The sequence below is a fragment of the Polistes dominula genome, unplaced genomic scaffold, assembly GCF_049000335.1.
Source record: "Polistes dominula isolate Pdom_NZ unplaced genomic scaffold, Pdom_raw_medaka contig_269, whole genome shotgun sequence".
In the NCBI taxonomy this organism is placed as follows: domain Eukaryota; kingdom Metazoa; phylum Arthropoda; class Insecta; order Hymenoptera; family Vespidae; genus Polistes; species Polistes dominula.
Genome location: NW_028300869.1, coordinates 557,281 through 585,040, shown reverse-complemented (window position 1 = coordinate 585,040; position 27,760 = coordinate 557,281).

Below are 27,760 nucleotides of genomic sequence, written 5' to 3'. Positions count from 1 at the left end.
TGTGTCGCACGCTAATAGGCATCAACAGTACCGGGAAGGCAACATGTGTCGGACGCCAATGGACGCCAACAGTAGTCAAAGGGTTAAAAAACAATTAAACGTGTCAGTCACCGGTTTCGGACGTGGCCTAAACGTAAAGTTTAATGTCAGTCACATTTGACTGACATGCCCCTAAACGTGTTAAATTATTTCTGGTAATAATACAAATTATATTTTACTTACAATTAGAGGTTATGTTTTTCGAACGTAGTAGTAATTGACTTTGAGTGCATTGAAGAGTAGAGATAAATCTTATAACATAATTAACCTACCCTAAAAAATAGAAAAATTTAATTATTATATAATAAATTATTTCTAATATATATATATACAAATGTTAAAATCTAATATTAAATAGAAAATATAATAATTTAATCTTAATGAAATAAAATAAAACTGATTAAATAAAGCAAATACATTATTATATTTTATATTAATGAAATAAAATTTAGGTTAAGAAGAAAATAACACGCTTGTCAAAATGCTTAATTGTTCTTCAATAGTTTATTTATACATATGTATGTATGTACAGGTAACCTTCCTATAACACGGTAGATTGGTATCAAGAAAATGCAGTGTTGTGTTAAACCGTGTGGTATGAGACCTAGAGTTAATACAAAAAAGGGGGTTATGTTCCGAATACTTATTAAAAACATATAATTTTTTTATTAAATAAAAAATTTAATTTAATTATAAATATAAAAAAATGTACAATACAAAACAAAAATATAGATTTATCACAACATTATATTTAATTTATTTCTTCCTCGTCACTGCTCAATTAATTAAACCGAGAACGTTTTTTTGGTGGAATAATATCGCCTTTATTTTCATAATGTTTTTCAATTTTTTTTTAAGTTCTTGCATCTTCTTCCCTCTTTACAAAATCTGTAATTTTACTTTGCTTGTTTTATCTTACCAGGTCATTCTTAATTTCTCGGTATGGAGCTAGAGAGTTTTGCATCTCCCTTTTGAATTTTCTGCTTCTTTCTGCTTCTTTCTGAATTTAAGATAAAAAACTCGAGATTTTTCACTAAACTTAGGCGCTCTTGTAATTTTTTTAATGATAAATTTCTAACTGCACAATCTTCATTATTGCGAAAGTCCTCAGGATCGATTTAATTTAAAGTTCCGGATGCAATTTCCATCATATCCGCTTCGTTAACTATTTTTTTTAGTAATAAACATTAAACATTCTCAAGAGCTATATACAAAAGATTTTCGATTTCGACTGACTCACAAAGTACAGTATTGAACAAAGGTTATTTGAAAAAAAAAACCGTTTTATAGGAATCCGTGGTGTAGGAGGGTTCCCGCAATATTATAAATCGTGTAATAGCGACACCGTGTTATAAGATACCGTGTTGTATGAGGGCTACCTTCTTTAATTACATACAACAAGGAAAAAAATTTTTCAATACTACGATATTTTTATTCTTACTGTAGCCAATGTGTTAAAGTTTTTGCAATAATAATTGCTTTACATTTGTTTCATTACAAAAGCTGTAATATAATAAACCGTAATTAGTATTGTAATCAATTCATTAAATATATATCTTATCTCTATAAAATTCCCCTGTCACAGTGTTTGTTATTCTTATTCTCTGAAACGACATGACCGATTTATATGAAATTTTTTGTGTATATTCGGTAGGTATGAGAATAGTTTTTTGTATATTTCTTATACCCCTGAGTGATAAGGGTAACCCACCATAATTATTTTTCCTTTAAAGGGATATTAAAAAAAAAAAAGAAAAAAAAGACAAATGATATGTGCCTATATTCAGACAATGTAAAATTATATGATGTAAAGTAAGTGGTGATCTTATGTTACCGCTCATGCGCAGTTGGTTCGATATTAAGAAAAAAGGGAAAAAGAAGACAAATGTTATGTGCGTAGATTCAGATCTATCTACATATTTATTAGCCACAGCAACGCGTGGCCGGGTCACCAGTAGTATATATATATATATATATATATATATATATATATATATATTTAGGGTGGGTCAAAAAAATTACTTATTTTTTTTTTCAAGTGCTACGCAAAAATGAGTTCCTAGACACCTTAAAAGAATTCTCACCCAAAATGAGCTCTTAATTTTAATAGGAAGATCCTCCGCATCGCAGTTTTTTATTTTTTTTTTCAGTCCAATAGATTAAAATTCATACCTCATTATTTATTGATTGTACAGAAAAATGTTTTTCTCGAATTTTGTAGGAAATATAATGCTCTACAAAAAAGGTATTTTATACTTTTTCCGTAAACCTCACCATTTGAATGATATTGAAGATTTATTTTGATAATTTTTAGACAAATCTCATTTTTGTTATGAATTTTACAACTCGACAATAAATGACTATCAAAAAGTGCACAATAAAAATTTTTGTAGGAAATTACCTGCTCTATAAAAATAGTTTATTATTTTTTGGCGATTAAGTTAAGCGTTTAAAAGATATTCATCATCCAATTTTCAGCAACCAATTTTTCAGTGTGTCTTGTAGAAAGAAAATAATTGATTTTTTTGACCCTCCCTACTATATATATATATAGAATATGAAATCCTTAAATAAAACTGAAAATTGATATAATAATTGATGTAATAATTAATAAATAATGATATAATAATGATATATTGATATAATATCAATTATTGAAATTAATAAAATTGGTCATTTATAATATAAACAATATTTATATTACAAATCACAATTATTGTTATTTTTCTCTCAAATTATTAAAAACATTTTTTATCCTTCCTCAAATAAATTAAAAGTTACCTATTTTATGTTTTATGTTTTATGGTTTATTTGTATGATACAAGAAACAGATAAAATTCTTTATCATGTCATAGTATACGAACCATTGATTAAAAATAGAAAGAGAATAAGAAGAATATGAAGAAGAGAAGAAGGAAATAAAGAAAAAAAAATAAATAACGACTTTCTAGAGAGAGAGAGAGAGAGAGAGAGAGAGAGAGAGAGAGGAGAGAGAGAGAGAGAGTGAGTGATAAGGGGGAGAAATCCCCTTCTTTCCTCACCTACACCATGCAAGTTCATGCTCGATCATGCTCGATCATGCTTGAGAAGGAGGTGTCTCCGACTTCCTTACGTCATCGTCGTATCTTCATAGTAATAAAGAAAAAAAAAGGATAGATTAGACGGATAGATAAAGATGGAAGATAGAAACGTCATTTTTTTAATGACGTAGTAGCCTAACTACGACAAAAATGACGACTGTTCACGGACTTTAAGAGAGTACTCAACCCTCTAAAAATATTTGCACATCTTGTGTGCCTGCCTGTGTGTGTCTATGTATGTGTTTTGGAAGATATAATTTTTCTACGAAACCGTATAAAACAACTATAAATTTATCAAAAAGAAAAGAAAGATTAGAAATAGGATTCAAAAGATTTGACTAACAAACAAAGTTTTTTTTTTTTGCTATAATTGGAAGAATAAATTTTACGTGTTCGGTTATAAATATAACTATGACTTTATAATGTCTTATTAGGTTATCTAATATACGTCATATTCGTCATTTGACCTACTAAGATTCATCATACGGATCCATTCTTAAGATTTGAATTTTTTTTCTTTCCCCGATTTAAACCATTACGTGTCAATAGCCTTTTTTGGGACTCATTTTTAATTTGTTGTTTCTTTTTTAAATAACTGCAACTTCAGAAATAAATTATAAATATTATAAATTATAATGTAATATAATATAGTTATACTACATATATATACCGGCAACTCAAATATTATAAATAAATAAATAAATATATTATTTATTTAAAATAATGATTCTCTTTCGGGATACATGAGGTGCGTCGACCCGTTTTAATATAATACATCTTTGCAAATATACATTTTTACAGATACACTTATACACAAGTACACCTTTATTAACTTCTTCTTACTACCACATCCTTTTAACACCGCTCTCTCCTTCTACATAATTCCTTCATCCATTCAATTCCCTTTCCTTCCTCTCCCATCAACACTTCTATCCTCTTTTCCGTTTCCGAATAGTTACATTCCCTTATCACATGCATTCCCGTCTCTTTCTCTATCCCACACAATCTGCACATAATCTTCTCATCCTATTTTATCCAGTATCTGCTCGCTTTCCATTCATTCCCTAATCTGAATCTTGCCATCATTTTCACTTTTTTCCCTTTACTTTTTTCTTGCAGATATTTTGGTATCCCTTCCGTTCTCCATCTTCCATATTCCCTGTTGTACTTTGATTCTTCTATCCTTTTATCCCTTTCCTTTCTTTCCTCTTCTACCACTTTATTTCTCCATATCTCTTCCCCATTCTGTCCGTTATCATCTCTTGCCTCTGCTTCCCATCTATTTAGTCCTGAACTTTCATACATTTTTTCCCTCAATCTACCCATTCTCGTTTCCTACCATTTCTCCTTATCCATTTTTCTTCTGCAGTGTCTTAGTAATTCGTTTTCTGCTCTCTTAATCTTTTCTTCATATTTAATCACTCTTACTCCTGCTTCCACTGCTATTCTTTCCACCTTCGTTTCTTCTCTTATCAAATATCCCGACACACATAGATCCAATCCTAGTATATTCCTCAAGTACCTCTCCTGTGTTCTTTCCACCTCTTTCCTCTCCTCTATCCCCCAAATTTCCACTGCGTACATACATATACTCTTCACCATTGAGTTAAACATTATCATTCTCTTTCTGAAGTCTTCACCAAATTTTCTCTCTCCAATGCTCTATATTTGTACCATAACTGTTGCTGCTCTCCATCTTATGTCCTGCATGTGCGACTCCTCCTTATTGTTGTATCTGAACTTATATCCTAAGTATTTCAATTCGCTTACCTCTTCTATTTCTTTCCCATTATAGAACCATTCTCTTTTCTTTCATCTCTTTCCAAATTGAAGTACCTACTGATGAAAAAGGGAATACTGATAATATATTTGTTCTTTTATTATTTTACCTCAGCAGATATATCAACTAAATAAATATAATTCTATAACAGATAAAGACTTCTGGGGTTAGTGATAAATTATGATTGGATAAATATGCTAAAATTAATAAAGAAATTAAACATGTAACAGGCCTATGAGGAAAAGAATAGATAAAGAATTAGTAGAGGAATAATTAGTGCGTTTGAGACTTGAAAACCCGGGTATGACTCAAGAAGAGATAGCAAGGAAAGTGGGAGTCGGTCAACAAACAGTTTTTAGAACCTTAAGCAGTCAGGAATTTCCAATCAAATTTAAAGAAAAAGAGCAGGAGCAAAGTTCAATACCTCTTGGTAATATATATCAATTATATATCATTTTTATATATACATAGGATATTATATTCTTAAGTATATGCTGTGTGGTATAAACGCTATCAACAAGATAATTTCAACATAGAAAGACCAAGTACATCAAGAACACCACGCATAGAGTGGAAAGATGAAGAATTAGTGCATAATATGGATGAATTCCTGCATCTTACTCCAGACGAGTTAGCAGAAGAAAGTGATAGCAGCATATCTATAGCTCATTCTTTCATGAGCTGTATATAATAATTTAACAAATAAAAAGTAAAAAGACGTAAGCAAAGTTCTATATCTAATAGTAATATATATATGTGGGGATAATTTATTTAGGTTGAGAGGTGCGAGGTGAACATACACCTAGTTTAATCCTACTAATAAGATTTATTTAAAACAGGTATTAGAAGAAGTACAATATTAGTTTCACAATCTTACGGTTACATCTTAGATGAGCGACTAAATTTTTACGACTGTTACAACCGATACAACTGCGACTGTTACAACTGATATCTAACTACGGATACGACTGCTACTGTTCTACTTCTACGACTGAGACTGCTTTACTTCTACGACTAAGACTACTTTACTTCTACCACCGAGACTATTGCTTTCTTATTTCTTTCCATGTCTTTTTATATCAGAAATCACCTACACCTCTTTTTGAGAGGGAAGAAGCTTACAAATCTTACTGACCAATAGCATAAGGATCAACCCCATAGTCCACCGACAGGTACAGCCTATGGTTTTCGGTAATTGGAACTATCCATACAGAAACTTAATCTAGCACATCGGATTGTTACCCTTTTTATGGCATTGCATATGTTTACACAGGTATCTGAAATTCTTCAAAAGGTCCCGACACTGCACACATGGTTTTTATTACACCAATATCCTAATAATCCTTAAGGTTCGTTTATGGTTTTATGGCCTACCTGATCTTTTCTATTAGTCTCAATAGAGTTTTCCTTTTCAATAAAATAAGATCCAAAGAAAGTACTGAATACTAGTTTTTGTCTACCTCTGCTACACTTAAAACTCTCCTACTTATATAATAAAAATATTACTTTCTTTTTGAAATCGGCGGAATATAAAAAAAATTTTAATATTTTCTCGTTTTTTTGTTTGTTTGTTTGAAAAATATTTTAAAGCTTTTATGATCATTATCAAAGATTATTTATGATTTATGTCTTCAGTATATAATATTTTATAAACCGTTATACTAGGTATAACAAATAATATTTATTTACGAATATTCGTTTCATAGAATTCATTTTTAAATTGACGTGCTATATACAAGTGATATATTATACATAAATACTTTTTTTTATCATTTATCTGAAATAATTTTTTTCTTCTAGAATAAATTTTCTTTTGAAAGTAATTAAACTGATCTCAATTTATTCATTAAAGAATAAATAAATTTAAAATAGATTTTCCGTTTATTAAAATGATATAAATTTGAAATGAATTTGAATTTAAAAACATTGGGTATCGATTATTGTTTATAAACTTTATCAGTAATGATATACAGAATAATTCTGTTACTCATTGTGTATATAAATATTTCTCTTATTTTTTTCTTCTTTTTCTATGTTAAATGTAGATTTGACTGTACAGCGTAAAGGACTATTTCTGTTTTGTACCATGGGACAGGATAATAAAATCATTACGTGATCAATACCTTATCCATTTCCTAAACTAGCAGAAAAATTAATATACAACAAATAATAATGGAGCTTTTTGTAGATGAACAAATACCATATTGACCTAAGCACAGAAATGTGGCATTAACACTTATCTAAATCTTAAACGATGCAGTGTTTTCCTGCTGAAAACAGAAATCGACCGCTCCTGATGCTGTCTTAAGTTTTACTGGATTATTTGGATCGTATGACCCTGCACCACCATTAGCCGTTTTGTATTATTATTTTTTTAAATATACGATTAGCCGTAGTTTGGTGCTCTTCAACGTTTTGTGAACACACCTATATATTATATAAATATAGTAGTAATATATATTGTGTATACACATATATATGGACGGTTTCTTTAGAAAGTTGTGTATGTCCATTAAAAAAAAAAAAGAGATATAACATAACTTATTTTAATGCCCACTTTTTATATATTAGTAGTTAATATTTAATTTAATATAAAGGCCATATGTTTTGTACAATATAAATGTGGTCGGTAAAGAAAAATGAGTAGTCTTTGATATGCAAATCTTTAATTTTCTCCAAACAAAAGAAATTAAACTTAAACCACTTTCAAAATAAACGGTGGACATATAGCTTTTCTGTAGATGGCGTTAGCGACAAGTAGACGTCGAATACATGTATATATAAGCCAGCTTGAAATACTCTTTAACATTTTGTGAAGATAAGTTGGTAGTATCAGTAGGTTATTGGTGTTTATATCATAAAGTTATTTCAAATTTTAAATGTCAGTTTATAAACAAAGAAAGCGTCATTTGCGGGAGGTGCTACTTTACTATTTTAATAGTAATGTATACCCGTCTCAGGCTCACCGAATGCTCGTACACGCTTATGGCAAGAATATTATATCCCTAGCTACATGTGAAAGAAACTTTAGGCGCTTCAGGAGCGGTGATTTCAGCTTAGACAGACCTATGAGGAAAAATATAAATAAAGAACGGGTAATTGAACAATTAGTTCGTTTAACACTTGAAGACCCGAATATTACTCAAGCAGAGATGGGAGCAATAGTTGGAATAAGTCAAATGACAGTTTGCAGATACCAAAGAAGTCAGGAATATCAAAACAAATTAGAAGAAAAAAATGCAGAAGCAAATTTCTATACCTCTTGGTAATATATATGTTTATTATTTTTATATTTAAATAGGATATTATATTCTTAAGTACATGTTGTATGTTGTATAAACTCTTCAAGAAATGTGATTTCTACTTAGAAAGACGTATTTCAAGAACAACAGGCACAGAGTCGGAAGATAAAGTATTAGTTCATAATATGGATGTATTCCCGCATCAAACTCCAGAAAGACTTACTTTAAAAGCACTTAAAAGAAAACGGAGAGTTGAAGAATTAGTGCGTTTGAGACTTGAAAACCCGAGTATTACTCAAACACAGATGGCAGAAAAAGTTGGAATAAGTCAATATACAGTTTCCGTATGCCTAAGAAGTCAGGAATATCAAAACGAGTTAAAAAAACAACAGCAGGACCAAAGTTCTATACCTCCTGGTAATATAACAAATTATAATAAAATACAATATATATATTTTGTCTTCTATTTATTTTTCGGAAAAAATTGTAAAATTAAAGAAATTAAATTTATTTTATATATATATAAATTAGGGTGTGTCAAAAAAATCAATTATTTTTTTTTTACAAGACACACTGAAAAATTAGTTGCTAGAAACCTTAAAAAATTTCTCACCACACATGAGCTCTTAATTTTAATAGGAAGGTCCTCTGCATCGCAGATTTTTATTTTTTTCTCAGTACAATAGAATAAAATTCATACCTCATTATTTATTTATTATACAGAACAATGTTTTGATGGAATCTTGTAGGAAATTTAATGATCTACAAAGAAGGGATCTTATAATTTTTCCGTAAATCTCACCATTTGAATGATAATAAAGATTAAAGTTTAATTATTTTAAGACAAATTTCATTTTTGTTTATGAATTTTGTATCTCGACAATAGATGACTATTATATAAAGTGCACAATATAAATTTTTGTAGGAAATTTACTGCTCTATAAAAATGGTTTATTATTTTTTGGCGATTAAGTTAAGCATTTAAAAAATATTCATCATCTAATTTTCAGAAACCAATTTTTCAGTGTGTCTTGTAGAAAAAAAATAATTGATTTTTTTGACCCACCCTAAAATCTATATATATATATAGGATATGAAATCCTTAAGTAAATTTTGTGGATCCTATAAACGCTACAAGTCGGGTTATTTTTACTCAGAAAGAACTGCTTTAAAAAGACAACATAGAGATTTGGAAGATGAAAAATTGGTTCGTTTGATACCTGAAAACTCTCGTATGAGTCAAGATGAGTTAGTAAAGCAATTGGAAATGAGCCTACCTACAGCTACAAAAGGTGTAAACACTCAGATAATACAAAACGACTTAAAAAGAAAAAGGGCTGGAGCCAAGTTCTATACCTAAAAGTAATATAATATATTAAATATTACTATAATATAATGCATATATATATTTTATTTTTTCTTCTATTGTTTTCGTTTTTGAAAAAATTGTAAAATTCAAGAAATTAAATTTAACGATTGAAAAAAATATTTTATTGATATATATATATATACAAGATATTATATCCTTAAGTACATGTTGTGTATGGAATAAAAGCTTCAAGAGATGTGATTTTAACTTAGAAAGACGTATTTCAAGAACACCAGGCACAGAGTCGGAAGATGAAGAATTACTGCATAATATGGATGAATTCCCGCATCAAACTCCAGACGAGTTAGCAGAAGAAAGTGAAATAAGCATATCTATAGCTCAAACGTTCATAAACTGTATGAAAAAATTAAACAAATAAAAAGTAAAAAAACGTAAGCAAAGTTCTATATCTTATAGTAATATATATATATATATATATATATATATAATAAAAATATTACTTTGTTTTTGAAATCGGGGGAATATAAAAAAAAATTTTATTATTTTCTCGTTATTTTGTTTGTTTGTTTGAAAAATATTTTAAAGCTTTTATGATCATTATCAAAGATTATTTATGATTTATTTTTTCAGTATATAATATTTCATAAACCGTTATAGTAGGTATAACAAATAATATTTATTTACGAATATTCGTTTCATAGAATTCATTTTTAATTTTACGTGCTATATACAAATGATATATTATACATAAATACTTTTTTTTATCATTTATCTGAAATAATTTTTTTCTTCTAGAATAAATTTTCTTTTGAAAGTAATTAAACTGATCTCAATTTATTCATTAAAGAATAAATAAATTTAAAATAGATTTTCCGTTTATTAAAATGATATAAATTTGAAATGAATTTGAATTTAAAAACATTGGGTATCGATTATTGTTTATAAGCTTTATCAGTAATGATATACAGAATAATTCTGTTACTCATTGTGTATATAAATATTTCTCTTATTTTTTTTCTTTTTCTATTTTAAATGTAGATTTGACTGTACAGCGTAAAGGACTATTTCTGTTTTGTACTATGGGACAGGATAATAAAGACATTACGTGATTAATACCTAATCCGTTTTGAAAATTAGCAGAACAACTAATATACAACAAATAATAATGGAGCTTTTTGTAGATGTACAAATACTACATTGACTAAAGCACAGAAATGTTGCTGTAACACTTACCGAAATCTTAGACGATGCAATGTTTTCCCGCTGATAAAAGGAATCGACCGATGCTGCCTTGGGCATCACTGGATAAACTGGATTGTATGTCCCTGCACCCCTTTCACCTTTTTTGATTATTATTTTTTGAGATATATGTGTAGCTGACGTTAGGAGAAAATTTAAAAGAATATTTGATTTATTTCTTTTATGTGTGGAATCAAGAGTTTTCCGTAGTTTACCTATCTAATGAACACATTAACCGTTTTCGCATCGTTGAAGTATAATTAAATAAGATTTACCTACTGTAGAAATATATTTACGTCAACTAATATTAAAATAATTTCTTGATACTTTACAGGGTTTCTGAAAATGTCAGTGTTTTAATAAATAATAATGTAAATAAAAATGTAAATTTAAATGTACAACAAATAAAGATGTGCTTATCTTATAATCTTTGGACAAACATAAAATTTTCATATCTATTCTAAGATTAATTTATTAATTGTAAAAATATTCTCCAAATTTATTGATTATTTGATTATTTAACTTTACTTTATAAATAGCTAAAATATAATTTATGGTAATCGTAACTTTTTTTCTTTTAAAGATCTTTTTTTTTAACCTAATCAATCTGCACATTACTCAAAGACAATTTTCAATATAAATTATTTCAACACTTATATTTTGTTACAACAAACATAAAAATATTTTTTTTCATTATATTTTTAGTGGAGCCTCTTTCCAATGAGTCCAAAAAAAAAATGATTCGTTTCAATCTGGGGAACCAAGCAATATCTTTTAAGGTGTTATGCCTAGTTGCGAAGCTCAGAAAAGACGTCTTTTTATGAATTTTTTATAGAAACAGTTTTTATTTAATAATTACAAGTTATGATAGTTCCAATGAAGGCTTCTTTTGAAAATACAATAGCGTGTCGATCATGTAAAAATAATAATGTGCACCGCTCCTGTAGATGATCTCTCGAACGACCTCCAAAAAAGGTGCTTGGCGTAGGTCTCCGTCTCAGCGGTTTGGATTATCTGAAATCTAAAACTGTTGTGGATTCTTTTAAACAATAGATCAATGCAGGTATCGAAAGAAAGTTATAATAAATAATTTGATTTTTGACATAATTGTAACTATTTGAATAAATATTTCGTTTTTCACTCAAATTTTCGCTCTAAATTGTTAAATATAAATAGTATTAGTTTTTTTAATTTTTTTTCTGGTTTAATACCTGAGGAATAAATCTTAGAAGATTGTCTTAAAATTTGAGACAGACCGCTTAAGCTATTTCTGAGAAATCGAGATCACCAACTTTTAAAACAACGTTTTAAGAAAAACGCGTTTATAGTTTCAGAAGTAGTTTACACATAGTTAAATTCTTTTTTCTTTACTTTACATGGTATCATCTATTCCATAGCAATAATCGGGACCTTTTGCGTATCAGTAGCTTCTAATAATTCCAGCTGGTGTTGTCGTCGAGCAATTTATCCTTCTTTCCGAGCTCCCATGCGTTCTCGCGTCAGGGATCATCACACGCTCTGCGTCCTCTCTGTCGACATGAGCAGGAGCTGCGGTGCTTATGAAAGTCCTAATGCACTCATAAAGTACAATAATTATTTTTTACCTTCATTAAACATTTCAATTGAAATGTAAGCCGCTATTCCAACAACTTTAGAGCCACATGGAAAAATTTATGGAGTTGTTTTCCTTATTACCTGATTATAACTCTCATTATTGTCTTGTGTAAGTCCACCAACACAATTTTTCAATAATTTTACGTTGCTATGATCTTCATAAATTGGATATATATCTTCAGCAACATCAGTTGGTAAGGTTGGATAATCATAGGTGTAAGAAAATAATGTGTTTTTTGCTAGCACTTGCTACCAACTACACAATGAACCTTCTCCACCTGGGTACATTTCGTGTTGGGGCATCTGATAAGTTGAACAACAGTGATAATATGTTCTCGAAATTACATTATACATATTATCCACAGAATCACAATTTCTTCTTATTGCCAAACCATAGTAAACTGTCAGCTTATCTATTAGCTTTACCTTTCCCTGAAAGTACTTTTTTTGCATTTTTTTCGCATTTTTCAAGTGATTCTGTATTTTTTTTTACTAGCTTGCGGAATCATGAGTGCAGCTTCTACTCCAGTTCTTACTCTACCTGCTTTTTAACACTCTGACGAAGTCTTACAAATTCAGGTATATCTTTGAAAATATTTATCGGGTTAGCTTTAAATTTTAAAAGAATATACCTAAATATATGTACATTCCGAAAATGCAAAAAGAAATCAATTTTTTGAAAATTCTAACCGCGTATAATCCCTTAAATTAATGCAATTATAAAATTTTATAATATTATATACTTAATTTATAGGCTCAAAAAACAAAGTTTTGTTAAACAAAAAAACATTTTAAATTTTAAAGATTAAAAACTTGTTTTGCGATCAAATAAAAAATGTAAATAACTGACTCGGCGTGCTCTGGGACTGGTAAGGATAATCGCAGAATTAGTCAAAGTTTTTTTTAGAGAATAAAAAAGAAAATGCAAAATGGCGAACTTCGAGAATATAACTGTTTTATTCAAAAAAATGCGAAAATTTTATGGATATTCTAGTTTTACAGTTTTTTTTTTCTCAGATGTCCATATAAAAGCAAAAATATGAAAAATAAATACGTCCCAAAAGGTTAAACATTGAAAAAGTTATAGCCATTTCAAATAAAAGAACCATTCTTTTAAAAAATTAATAATTTTTTTGGGTTTGGTACAAAGATTTAAAATATTCTGAAAATTGTTTTTCATAGGGTATAATAAGATAAAAAACTTTCCTCCAAATCGAAAGGCATCGGAGCCAAAAGTGGTCAATTTGACGACAAATGCCCCATATATATATATACATATATAGATTTCTGTAGATGGCATTAACGACAAGTCGTCGTCGAGTACATACATATAAGACAGCTTGGAATACTCTTTCACATTTTGTGAAGAGAACTTGGTAGTATCAGTTGTTGACTTGTGGTTACATCGAATAGTTATTTCAAATTAGAAATGTCAGTTTATAAGCCAACAATGCGTCATATGCGGGAGGTTTTAATTTATTACTTTAATAGTAATGCTTACGCTTCTGAGGCTCACGAAATGCTCGTACACGCTTATGGCGAGGATATTATATCGAAAAGTACATGTGAAAGAAACTTTTTGTTATTCAGAAGCGGTGATTACAGCTTAAACAGACCTATTTTTAAATGACTAAATAAAGAACGGTTAATTGGAGAATTAGTGCGTTTGAGACTTAAAGACCCGAATATTACTCAAGCAGACATGGGAGCAATAGTTGGAATAAGTCTAGTGACAGTTTCCAAATTCCTAAGAAGTCAGGAATATCAAAACAAATTAAAAGAAAAAGAGCAGGAGCAAAGCTTAATACCTCTTGGTAATATAATATATATATATATATATATATATATATATATATATATATATATGTATATAATATGTTAATGTTATTTTCTTGTTGAAAACTTTGAGATATCAGTCAGTTTAAAATCAGATTATATAAATGTTTTTTTTTGTTCGTTTGAAACATATTTTGAAATTTTTATGATAATTGTCAAAGTTTACTTATAATTTATTTCTTCAGTTTATAATAATATATCAATTGTTAGTAGGTATTACAAATAATATTAACTTACGAATACTCGTTTCAAAGAATTCATTTTATTTTTGACGTACTTTATACAAATGATTTAATATATCTATTTTCTTTTTTTTTTATCATGTATTTGAAATAATATATTTTTTTTTTTTAGAATAAAATATTCTTTAGGAAGTAATAAAATTGATATTAATTTATTCGTTATATGAATAAATAATTTTAAAATAGATTTACGGTTTATATGAATTTGAAAATATTGTGTATCAATTATTGTTTATAAACTTTGGCAGTAATGATATATAGAATAATTCTGTGACTCACTGTGTATAGAAATATGTATCTTATTTTCTTTTTTTCTTTTGCTATTTTTAATTTAGATTTGACTGTTAAGCGTAGAAGGACTAGTTAATACTAATGGTTTAGTTAATACAAAATGACAAGGTAATAAAATCATTACGTGATTATTATTTAATTCGTTTTTAAAATCAAAAGAAAAATTATCATATAACAAATAATAATGGAGCTTTTTGTAGATGTACAAATACTACATTGACTAAAGCACAGAAATGTTGCTGTAACACTTATCTAAATCTTAGACGATGCAATGTTTTCCTGCTGATAAAAGAAATCGACCGATGCTACCATGAGCGTCACTGGATAAACTGGATTGTATGACCTTGCACCACTTTCACCTTTTTTGATTATTATTTTTTGAGATTTATGTGTAGCTGAAGTTTTTGGAAATTTAAAAGATTATTTGATTTATTTCTTTTATGTGTGGAATCAAGAGTTTTCCGTATTTTACCTATCTAATGAACACATTAACCGTTTCCGTATTGTAGGGAAAACACTTATTATGTATCCAGCTAAGGATATCCGAATTCCCCGAGAAAACCGGCACCACACAGAAGATTAAGGAAAAAACACTTTAATGAACACAAAACAAACGTTAACAAGAATAAACACACCAAAAGTAAAGGAACGCACTAAACTACTTCTCCGGAAACACTCTCGCTCAAAATTTCTCGCAAATCGTTAATTTATTAATCGCCTTTTAATCGCACTCGATCACACCTTCGTACGCACGTATAGTTCTCTCTAAATCTCCCTCTTGTTCTCTTGTTCCCCATTTATATATTAAAGCCCCCTTGCTTTGGCTGCTAGGCGATACTCCCGTGGCAACATCTCGCCAGGCAACCAGTTTGTCTCAGTTTGCGCTGCCAAGGAACGCTCACCCATGGCTACGACTCAAAACGCCACGAACTTGCCCCTGTTTATGCTACCAGGCAACGTACCCTTGAAGCTTCTTCACGCCGCACACGCACACACACATACAACAGACGCTCCTACTCCCACAGTATCGTTAAAGTATCATTGAAGAAGATTAACTTACGGTAGAAATATTTTTACGTCAACTAATAATAAAATAATACCTTGATTCTTGACAGGGTTTCTGAAAATGTAACTGCAAATTTAAATGAGTCTTCAATATAGAAATGCTTATCGTATAATCTTTGGACCAACGTAATATTATCATATTTATTGTAAATTGTTTTTTAAAATTCTTATAATAATATTTAAGTATTTTTTTACTGTTTAATAACTAGACTTTATTTAAAATTATATCTGAAATATAAATTATGTTAAACATTACTGTTGTTTTATTTAAAATTTTTTTATAACCCTAATTAATCTGCAAATTACCTAAAGATAATTTGCAGATTAAATGATTTCCTCACTTATATTTTGTCAAAACAAACATAAAAATATTTTCCTTTTATTATATTTTTAATGTAGCTTCATTCGAAAAACAATTGATTCGTTTCATTCAGAAGCACACAACAATATCCTTTAACAAGCAAATATTTCTACCTTTTCTCAAGAGGATGTGGAAAGAAAAGTCTATCGTTTCAAATTTGGTTAGATGATTTTACATGGGTGTTTTAGAGAGTGATTCTCTAGTCCTGTAAATCCCTTGAACTTACCTTGACATCTTACTTTTGTAAGAAAAGGATATGAACTATATTGATGCTTTAGAATAGAATAGAAAAAGTATAAATAGACAGGGAAATCGTCTGAATCTATTGGAATCCTAGCGCCTCTTGAAATTCCCTCTGCCATTCTTTTCCTATTTCTTACAGTTTTTTCTTTTTTGTTTTTTAACACAAAAGTTTACATAAACATAATTACCGTTTGTGAATCACATTTTTCATCAGATTATTCTATTGTTTCATTCACAATAAAAAATATGCGACAATAGATTTGTTTTATCTATGATTTAAAGTGTATTCGAAATCAGATTATTCTATTTTAAATCCGTCGATAGAGCATAGTCGTTCTACACGGCTTAATATTTTTCTTCAAACCGATACACGGGCCCTTTTACGCTTGCCTATCATTTATTATCAATCCGAATGGGAAAAACTTAAAAGTAGCATTTCATTCTACCACAAAAATTTTTTCTTCACGTCGCTTTCTTGCTACTAAATTATATCATTACTTTTACTTTAATGATAATAATATTATCTTTTATAATATTTTTATACTTCAAAAATTTTTATCTTTTACTAGTTAAAAAAGTTTATTATACTTATTCTGTGTTAACAAAGAGTGGTCAAGATTTTAAACTTACCTGAATCTTACGCGATGCTGTGTTTTCCTTCCAAAAACAAAAATCAGCCGCTCCTGATGCTGCGTTAAGCGTTACTGAATGAACTGGATCGTATGACCCTGCACCCCTTTTACCCGTTTTTGATTAATATTTTTTAAAATATGCGAGCTGCCGGCGCTAGGTTCATTTCGACGTTTCGTGAACTCTCCTATATATTATATAAATATCGTTGTAATTTATATTATGTATAGTCATATAGAAACTGTTTTTTTTAGAAAGTGGTGTAAGTTCATTTAAAAAGAAAAAGAGATATCATGTAATTTATATTCAGTTTAATGTAAACTTTTTATAAATTACTAGGTAATATTTAACTTCATTATTATTATTGGTATAATTAACTGGCATTAGAAACTCGAAAGTTTATTGCCCTAAATACCAAATCCCGCAATTGTTCCCGTCCCTGAGCGCAATCCTTTCATTCGCGGTCCTCGTATCCTATTTTTTTCAGTTCTTTTCTAATATTATCCTACTATCTACGTCTCGGTCTAACTAGTGGTCTTTTCCTATTTGATGTATCGCCCAATATTTTGTACGCCGTTTGATCCTCCCTCATGCGCATCACGTTACCAGACCATCTAAATCTGCGTGAATTTACGACGTTGAAAATGTCCGGTTTTTTGTTCAATCGATGTACTTCATCGTTACGAAGTTTTCTACTTTCGCTTCGTAAAAAGGGCATATGTTTTGTATAGTCTAAATTTGGTCTGTTAAAAAAAATCATCAGTCTATGATATGCAAACATTTAATTTTCTCGAAATATATACTCTTAACTCTTAACCATTTTGTGAAGATAACTTGGTAGTATCAGTAATTGACTTGTGTTTACATCTTATAGCTGTTTCTAATTAGAAATGTCAGTTTATAAGCCAACAATGCGTCATATGCGAGAAGTGTCACTTTATTATTTTAATAGTTGCTAATCCGCTGCTGAGGCTCACCGAATGCTCGTTTACGCTTATGGCAAGAATATTATATCCCTAACTACATGTGAAGGTAACTTTAGGCGCTTCAGGAGCTGTGATTTTAACTTAAACAGACTTATGAGGAAAATAATAAATAAAGAACGGGTAATTGAACAATTAGTTCGTTTAACACTTGAAGACTCGAATATTACTCAAGCAGAGATGGGAGCAATAGTTGGAATAAGTCAAACGACAGTTTCCAAATACCTAAGAAGACAGGAATTTAAAAACAAATTAGAAGAAAAAAAACAGGAGCAAAGTTCTTTTCCTCTTGGTAATATATATGTATATCTTAAATATTAATACAATATAATATATGTATATTTTTACTTCGATTTATTTTTCGGAAAAAATTGTAAAATTCAAGAAATGAAATTTTACGATCGGAAAAAATATATTTAATTTAAATATATATTGAATAGATATTATATCTTTAAGTATATGTTGAGCATGGTATAAACGCTACAAGTCGGGTCATTTTTACTCAGAAAAAACTGCTTTAAAAAGACAACATAGAGATTTGGAAGATGAAAAGTTGGTTCGTTTGATACCTGAAAACCCATGTATGAGTCAAGATGAGTTAGCAAAGCAATTGGAAATGAGCCTACCTACAGCTTTAAAAGGCATAAATACTCAGGAAATACAAAACGAAATAAAAGAAAAAGGGCTGGAGCCAAGTTCTATACCTAAAAGTAATATATATATATATATTATATATATATTATTATTATATATTTACTATAATATAATGTATATATATATATGTATATTTTTTTCCTTCTATGTTTTTCTTTTTTGAAAAAATTGTAAAATTCATAAAATTTAATTTAACGATTGAAAAAAAAATATATTATTGATATATATATACAGGATATTATATCCTTAAGTACATGTTGTGTATGGAATAAAAGCTTTAGGAGATGTGATTTTAACTTAGAAAGACGTATTTCAAGAACACCAGGCACAGAGTCGGAAGATAAAGAATTAGTGAATAATATGGATGAATTCCCGCATCTTACTCGAGACGAGTTAGCAGAAGAAAGTGAAATAAGCATATCTATATCTCAAACGTTCATAAGCTGTATGAAAAAATTAAACAAATAAAAAGTAAAAAAACGTAAGCAAAGTTCTATATCTTATAGTAATATATATAATAAAAATATTACTTTGTTTTTGAAATCGGTGGAATATAAAAAAAATTTTATTATTTTCTCGTTTTTTTGTATGTCTGATTGAAACATATTTTTAAACTTTTATGATCATTATCAAAGATTATTTATGATTTATTTCTTCAGTATATAATATTTCATAAACCGTTATACTAGGTATAACAAATAATATTTATTTACGAATATTCGTTTCATAGAATTCATTTTTAATTTTACGTGCTATATACAAATGATATATTATACATAAATACTTTTTTTTTATCATTTATCTGAAATAATTTTTTTCTTCTAGAATAAATTTTCTTTTGATAGTAATTAAACTGATCTTAATTTATTTATTAAAGAATAAATAAATTTAGAATAGATTTTCCGTTTATTAAAATGATATAAATTTGAAATTAATTTGAATTTGAAAACATTGGGTATCGATTATTGTTTATAAACTTTATCAGTAATGATATACAGAATAATTCTGTTACTCATTGTGTATATATATATTTCTCTTATTTTTTTTTCTTTTTCTATGTTAAATGTAGATTTGACTGTACAGCGTAAAGGACTATTTCTGTTTTGTACCATGGGACAGGATAATAAAATCATTACGTGATCAATACCTAATCCGTTTTCTAAATTAGCAGAAAAATTAATATACAACAAATAATAATTGAGCCTTTTGTAGATGAACAAATACCATATTGACCTAAGCACAGAAATGTGGCTTTAACACTTATCTAAATCTTAAACGATGCAGTGTTTTCCTGCTGAAAACAGAAATCGACCGCTCCTGATGCTTTCTTAAGTTTTACTGGATTATTTGGATCGTATGACCCTGCACCACCATTAGCCGTTTTGTATTATTATTTTTTTAAATATACGATTAGCCGTAGTTTGGTGCTCTTCAACGTTTTGTGAACACACCTATATATTATATAAATATAGTAGTAATATATATTGTGTATACACATATATATGGACGGTTTCTTTAGAAAGTTGTGTATGTCCATTAAAAAAAAAAGAGATATAACATAACTTATTTTAATGCCAACTTTTTATATATTAGTAGTTAATATTTAATTTAATATAAAGGCCATATGTTTTGTACAATATAAATGTGGTCAGTGAAAAAAAATGAGTAGTCTTTGATATGCAAATCTTTAATTTTCTCCAAACAAAAGAAACTAAACTTAAACCACTCTCAAAATAAACGGTGGACATATAGCTTTTCTGTAGATGGCGTTAGCGACAAGTAGACGTCGAATACATGTATATATAAGCCAGCTTGAAATACTCTTTAACATTTTGTGAAGATAAGCTGGTAGTATCAGTAGGTTATTGGTGTTTATATCATAAAGTTATTTCAAATTTTAAATGTCAGTTTATAAACCAACAATGCGTCATTTGCGGGAGGTGCTACTTTACTATTTTAATAGTAATGTATACCCGTCTCAGGCTCACCAAATGCTCGTACACGCTTATGGCATGGATATTATATGCCTATCTACATGTGAAAAAAACTTTAGGCGCTTCAGGAGCGGTGATTTCAGCTTAGACAGACCTATAAAGAAAAAAATAAATAAAGAACGGGAAATTGAAGAATTAGTGCGTTTGAGACTTGAAGTCCCGAATATGACTCAAGCAGAGATGGCAGCAAAAGTGGGAATAAGCCAATCTGTAGTTTCAAAATGCTTAAGAAGTCAGGAATATCAAAATGAGTTAAAAAACTACAGCAGGACCAAAATCCTATACCTCCTGGTAATATATAAAATTTTAATAAAATACAATATATATATATTTTGTCTTCTATTTATTTTTCGGAAAAGATTGTAAAATTTAAGAAATGATATTTTACGATTGGAAAATGATATTGAATATAATATATTTATGCATATACATAGTATATTATATCCTTAAGTAGATGTTGTGTGTGGTATAAACGCTTCAAGAAAGGTGATTTTATCTTAGAATCTACTATATCAAGACGGAGATTTATTAGAGAACTGATGACTAAAGAATTAGTACGTTTGAGACTTGAAGACCCGGGTATGTCTCAAGCTGAGATGGCAGCAAAAGTGGGAATAAGCCGATCTGAAGTTTCAAGATACTTAAGAAGTCAGGAATATAAAAACGAGTTAAAAAAACTACAGCAGGACCGAAGTTCTATACCCCCTGGTAATATATAAAATTTTAATAAAATACAATATATATATTTTGTCTTCTATTTATTTTTCGGAAAAAATTGTAAAATTAAAGAAATTAAATTTATTTTATATTATTATTTTTTTATATATATTTATATATATAAATTAGGGTTTGTCAAAAAAATCAATTATTTTTTTTTTACAAGACACACTGAAAAATTAGTTCCTAGAAACCTTAAAAAATTTCTCACCACATATGAGCTCTTAATTTTAATAGGAAGGTCCTCTGCATCGCAGACTTTTATTTTTTTCTCATTAATCTATCAATAGATTAAAATTTATACCTCATCATTAATTAATTGTACAGAAAAATGTTTTAAAGGAATCTTGTAGGAAATTTAATGCTGTACAAAAAAAAATATCTTATTATTTTTCCGTAAATCTCACCATTTGAATGATATTGAAGATTTAGGTTTAATTATAATAAGACAAATTTCATTTTTGTTTATGAGTTTTGTATCTCGACAATAAATGAGTATTATATAAAGCGCAATAAAAATTTTTGTAGGAAATTAACTGCTCTATAAAAATGGTTTATTATTTTTTGGCGATTAAGTTAAGCGCTTAAAAAATATTCGTCATCCGATTTTCAGAAACCAATTTTTCAGTGTGTCTTGTAGAAAAAAAAATCATTAATTTTTTTTTGACCCACCCTAATATATATATATATATATATATATATATATATATATATATATATATATATATATATATATATATATATATAGGATATGAAATCCTTATGTAATTTTTCTAGATAATATAAAAGCTATAAGTCGGTTTATTTTAACTTAGAAAGAACTTCTTTAAAAAGACAACATAGAGAATTGGAAGAGGAAGAATCACTGAACACTCTGGATGAAATCCCGCCTATAACTCTAGACGAGAGAGCAAGTGAACATAAAATAGGCAAGGAACATGGAATATCTGAAGCTGAAGGACCCATAAACAGTGTGGAAAAACAAAACAAATTAAATGAAAAAGGGCTTGAGTCAAGTTCTATGCCTAAAAGTAATATAATATATTGAATATTACATTTATATAATGTATATATATATATATATATATTTTAATTTCTCTTCTTTTTTTTTTTAATTTTAAAAATCAAAAAATGAAATTAAAAGATTAGAAAAATGATATTTAATTTATATATATATATATATATATATATACATAGAATAGATATTATATCCTTAATTACATGTTGTGTGTGGTGTAAACGCTTCAAGAAAGATAATTCTAATTTAGAAAGACGTATTTCAAGAACACCAAGTAAAGAATTGAAAGAGGAAGAATCACTGAACATTTTAGATGAAATCCCGCCTATAACTCCAGACAAGAGAGCAAATGAACATGGAATGAGCATATCTGAAGTTGTAAGCATGGGAAGCTATTCGGAATAGAAAAAAAATTAAAAAAAAAAGGGAGGAGCAACGTTCTTTACCTAAAAGTAATACATGTATATATATCTATTTATTTATAATTTTTTCTTTTATTTATTATTGTGGAAAAATTGTAAAATTTAGGAAATTAGGTTTAACGATTGGAAAAAGAACACTTACATTATATATATATGTACATATTTATATAATGTAAATGTTATTTTTTTTTTAAACTTTAGAGCAACGGTCAATTTAAAATGAGAAAAATTTATATAAAAGATTTATTTTTTTGTTTGTTTGAAACATTTTTTGAAACTTTTAAGATCTTTGTCAAAGCATATTTATGATTTATTCCTTCTGTATATAATATTATATAAGCAGTTACTAGGTATTACTAATAATATTGATTTAAGAATATTCGTTTCAAAGAATTCATTTTATATTTGATTTACTGATTACAAATGATATAATATACGGGATTTATTTTTTGAAATAATTTATCTAAAATAATATATTTCTTTTAGAATGAAATATTTTTTTCATTGAAAGTAATAAAATTGATCTTTATCTATTCATTAAATTAATAAATAATCCTAAAATAAACTTTCTGTGTAATGAGATGATATGAATTTGAAAACATTGTAAATCAATTATTGTTTATAAACAATGATATATAGAATAATTCTGTGGCTCACTGTGTATACAAAAATATTTGTCTTTTTTTTTTCTGTTGCTAATTTTAATGTAGGTCTCACTGAAAATCGTTAAGGGACTATTTCTGTTTCGTACTAGGAGACATGATAATATCGAAAATTCGTGATATATACAAAATCTATTTTGAAAATAAACGAACAATCCATATATAACGTATTATAATGGGGCTTCTTATAAATGAATAAGTATCACATTGACTAAAGCACAGAAATGTAGCTGTAAAACCTACCCGAATCTTAGACGATGCAGTGCTTTCCTGCTGAAAACAGAATTCGACCGCTCCTGATGTTGTCGTGAGCGTCACTGATAAACTGGATCCTATCATCCTTTACAACACATTTTATCCGTTTTTGATTATTATTTTTTAAGATATGGACAGTTTATTTTAGAAGAAGTCTTAGTCCCATTTTTATAGTAAAATAAGAAAAAAAAGAGAAAAAGGATTTCCTATATAAATCACAGGATTATTATGATTTAATAAAACAATATAAAAAACATAATAAATTCATTTAACATGAAATATAACGAGAAAATTTCATTTCAAAAAAAATTTTCAAAACGCAATCAAAAAACAGATAAGAAGAAACATTATTGAAGAAATGATTAATTGATGTCAAGTTTGTTGGATAAGGTTTCTTAAAAGTGCACCGTACACTATTTTATATAAAACATCGATGAAAGACAAAGAAATAAAAACTATAAATTACAAATTCGTCTTGAAAAATCGATAAAATTTGAAAACATAGTTCTCGCGTCTATGTACCATGATATCAGACCTATTAGTTATGAAAAATATATAGATATCAAGTAGTTATTAACTTAAATACCTTCTGTGTATCATAAATATTTCAAAAAACTCTCATATATAGAGCATAAGTAGATACTACCAATATGTTGCAATTTTAACAATGTATATAACGTCTAAAATAAAAAGTAATATTTCTATTTTATAACTTGTCATTATTTGTAAAGGATTAATATAAAACATATTTTAAATGTAATATTTGATTTTTCAATATTAAAATTAAACAATATTTACAAGTGTTTCATTTACAAAGTTTTTTAAGTTTATTTGCAGCCCATAAATATACTTTCGTTTAGTAAAATTCATCTAAAACAAATTTATATAATTAAATGAAATATTGATAAATTTGTAGAAATATTGGCAGGCTTCATATAATTTGCCTAAATTTTTTAATGAACAGATATACTAAATTTTAATTTTCTTGTAACAAGAGAAAGTCGACTTACACATCTTTCAAAAGAAACGGTCCATATATGAGTGGCCGACGCTAGGTGCTGTTAGACTTTACGTGAACTCTATATTAAATATAGTAATAATATATTTTGTGTAGACATATATATAGCTTTTCTGTAGATGGCATTAGCGACAAGTAGACGTCAAATACATATAAATAAGACAGCTTGGAATACTCTTTCACATTTTGTGAAGATAACTTGGTAGTATCAGTTGTTTACTTGTGGTTACACCGTATAGTTATTTCAAATTAGAAATGTCAGTTAATAAGCCAACAATGCGTCATTTGCGGAAGCTGTTACTTTACTATTTTAATAGTAATTTATACCTTGCTGAGGCTCATCGAATGCTCGTACACGCTTATGGCGAGGATATTATATGTAAAAGTACTTGTAAAGAAAACTTTAGGCGCTTCAGGAGCGGTGATTTTAACTTAAACAGACCTACTATCAAATAACTAAATAAAGAACGGGTAATTGAAGACTTAGTGCGTTTAAGATTTGAAAACCCGTTTATTTCTCAGGCACAGATGGCAGCAAAAGTTGGAATAAGTCGACAAACAGTTATAAAAATCTTAAGCAGTCAGGAATTTAAAATCAATTTTAAAGAAACAGAGCAGGACCAAAGTTCTATACCTCCTGGTAATATATGTATATATATATATATATATATATATATATATATATATATATATATATATACATAGGATATTATATTCTTAAGTGCATGTTGTGTGTGGTATAAACACTTCCAGAAAGGTGATTTTATCTTAGAATTATATAATAAAATTATATTATTTACAAGATAGAGAACACTCGCCCCACTGAAGATTTGGATGGTGGAGCTGAACTCCAGACGGTGCACACGGAATCGGCAGAATCTTCAGGCGGCGTTTCCAGTGCCACCCAACCAACATTGGATTCGAGAAACTGCCAGACGGACAACATGCCTGGTAAGCGAGTTCAGTTTCACGTGGATGACGCAATCCTTCGGGAGTTTCGTTCGTCAAGAAGACCACGGGAATAATTCCCCTGGTTCTTCTTTTTAAGGGAGGAGGTGTCACGTCTAGTGACGTCTATTTTCGAATTTCATGCACCACATAAAGAAATTTGAGATTTTGTAACATTTGCCATAATTGAATATTATCAATTTTTTTATTTTTGCGTAAAAGTAATTTGTTAAACTTTAGTCCGTATAATTTTGCGTGAAAATAGTTTCTATAAGTACTATGTCAATTCTTGAGAGATAAATTTATATATATATATATATATATATATGTATATATCTCCTACTGTTTGTTTTTAGTATAAAAATTGATACTTTGTACGTACATTAGTTATTAAGTCAATTATAATCGATAACTTCGTCCACGTTAATGTACTTTGCTTTATTTTCCTATTATATACTTAAATATTTTGTAATTATTCTTTTCTTTTCATTATTATAATTATTTTTGTTGTGAAGATAATTCTGTATTTCCTATGAACGACCATCGATAAGTTGCATATTGTAGAGTGGGTAACGTAGAGCATTAGGAATCCATTGTCGTTCATAGAGGAATCTGCATTTCCGACAGTATCGGTCGGTAACTAGGTTAGTCGATATGTAAATGTCAGTAATACCGACATTGCGTTCTTCAAGTACTGACTTATCGGTTGACGTTATAGTGGAATGATTGTTTAAAAATTATAATTTTAATGTGCATAAAACCCGGGCTCACCGGGCCTCATGTAGAGGTCCGGGGGCATGGGTGAGGCCAACCGGGCGCGTCTTCAGGTGGTAGATAGAAGGATGTCCAGGGGGAAAATGGTTTCTCGTGGCGGGGAACGGAGCGTCATTGGCGACTCCGACCCCGAGCACGAGGGCAAAAAGAACCTCGGGATAGCGCAGGCTATAGGGGACTAAGCTGACGTAAAAATCGGCCTAGGGGACCGAAGGCCACGCCGCGGACCCCTCCCCAAGTTAAGGTGGAAGCAATCGTGCCGATGGCTGGATGGCACTTGGGTTAAGTATCGCAAACGATGCCCTTGGGGTACCGGGCAACCCCCCATTGAATCTTGCCTTATCACCGCAACAGGCTCTGTGGTGACGGTCCGCTTATTTCCTGATTACTCGTGGGACTCTTATGGATTCCGACAAAAATACTCAAACAGAAACACAAGCTGGCGTGGGGACTTCGCAAGAGGAACCCACTCCAGTCGCCATAAATTTGATCTCGAGCGCTGGGGATGAGGAATCGGCGAAAGCCGGACCCACGGACTCATCGCCCAATACAACAAAGAAGAAGAAACACAGGAGCGGGGCTGCAAAGAAAAAGGCACGCAAGGCCAGATTGGCTTTACTGGGCCAAACCCCCAAGCCGCACCGCGAGGATGAGGAGAAGGGGGAAGCTGACGGTCAGGGCCCTACCAAAAGGCCCAGACATTCGGACAGCACCCCGCCGGAAAGGTCTGCGGTAAACAAGAAGAGTAGGATCACCACAAGTCCTACCAACTACGCAGATGATGTGGCTGGTGATATGAGGCTGGCAATTGCGCGGGTTGATTTCCCCGAAGTGACACTCGGCCAGGAGCAGGGTGTACTACTAGTGCGGGCACTCATCAGGGCGCTGGACTCGATCCCAACAGATCAGGTAGTCCTGTGCTTCGAGAGGACCCGTTACGAGCAGGGAGTTCTTTGGATAACCTACTCGGACGACAAGGCGAAGGCATGGCTTAAAGCTAAATTCCCGGGCCTTAAACCAAGGGAGGGAGCTCAGCACCAGGTGCTGGAGAGGAAATACCTCCCGAGGCTGAAGAGGATGACGGCGGTGTTCCCCGACACGGACGAAGACATGCCGACCATCTTCAAGAGACTCCAGAGGCAGAACGCGGGACTCTCAGCCTCCTTGTGGAGGGTGTGGGGCCGAAGGGCTGTCCAGGACAAGGTCCACGCGGTATTAGGTGTGGATGCGGCCTCATTAGACCAATTGAAGAAGCGGAAGCTCGCCCCTCGCTTCGGTATGGGCAGGGCCCGTTTTTACGAAACCCCGGTCGGAGCAAAGGCG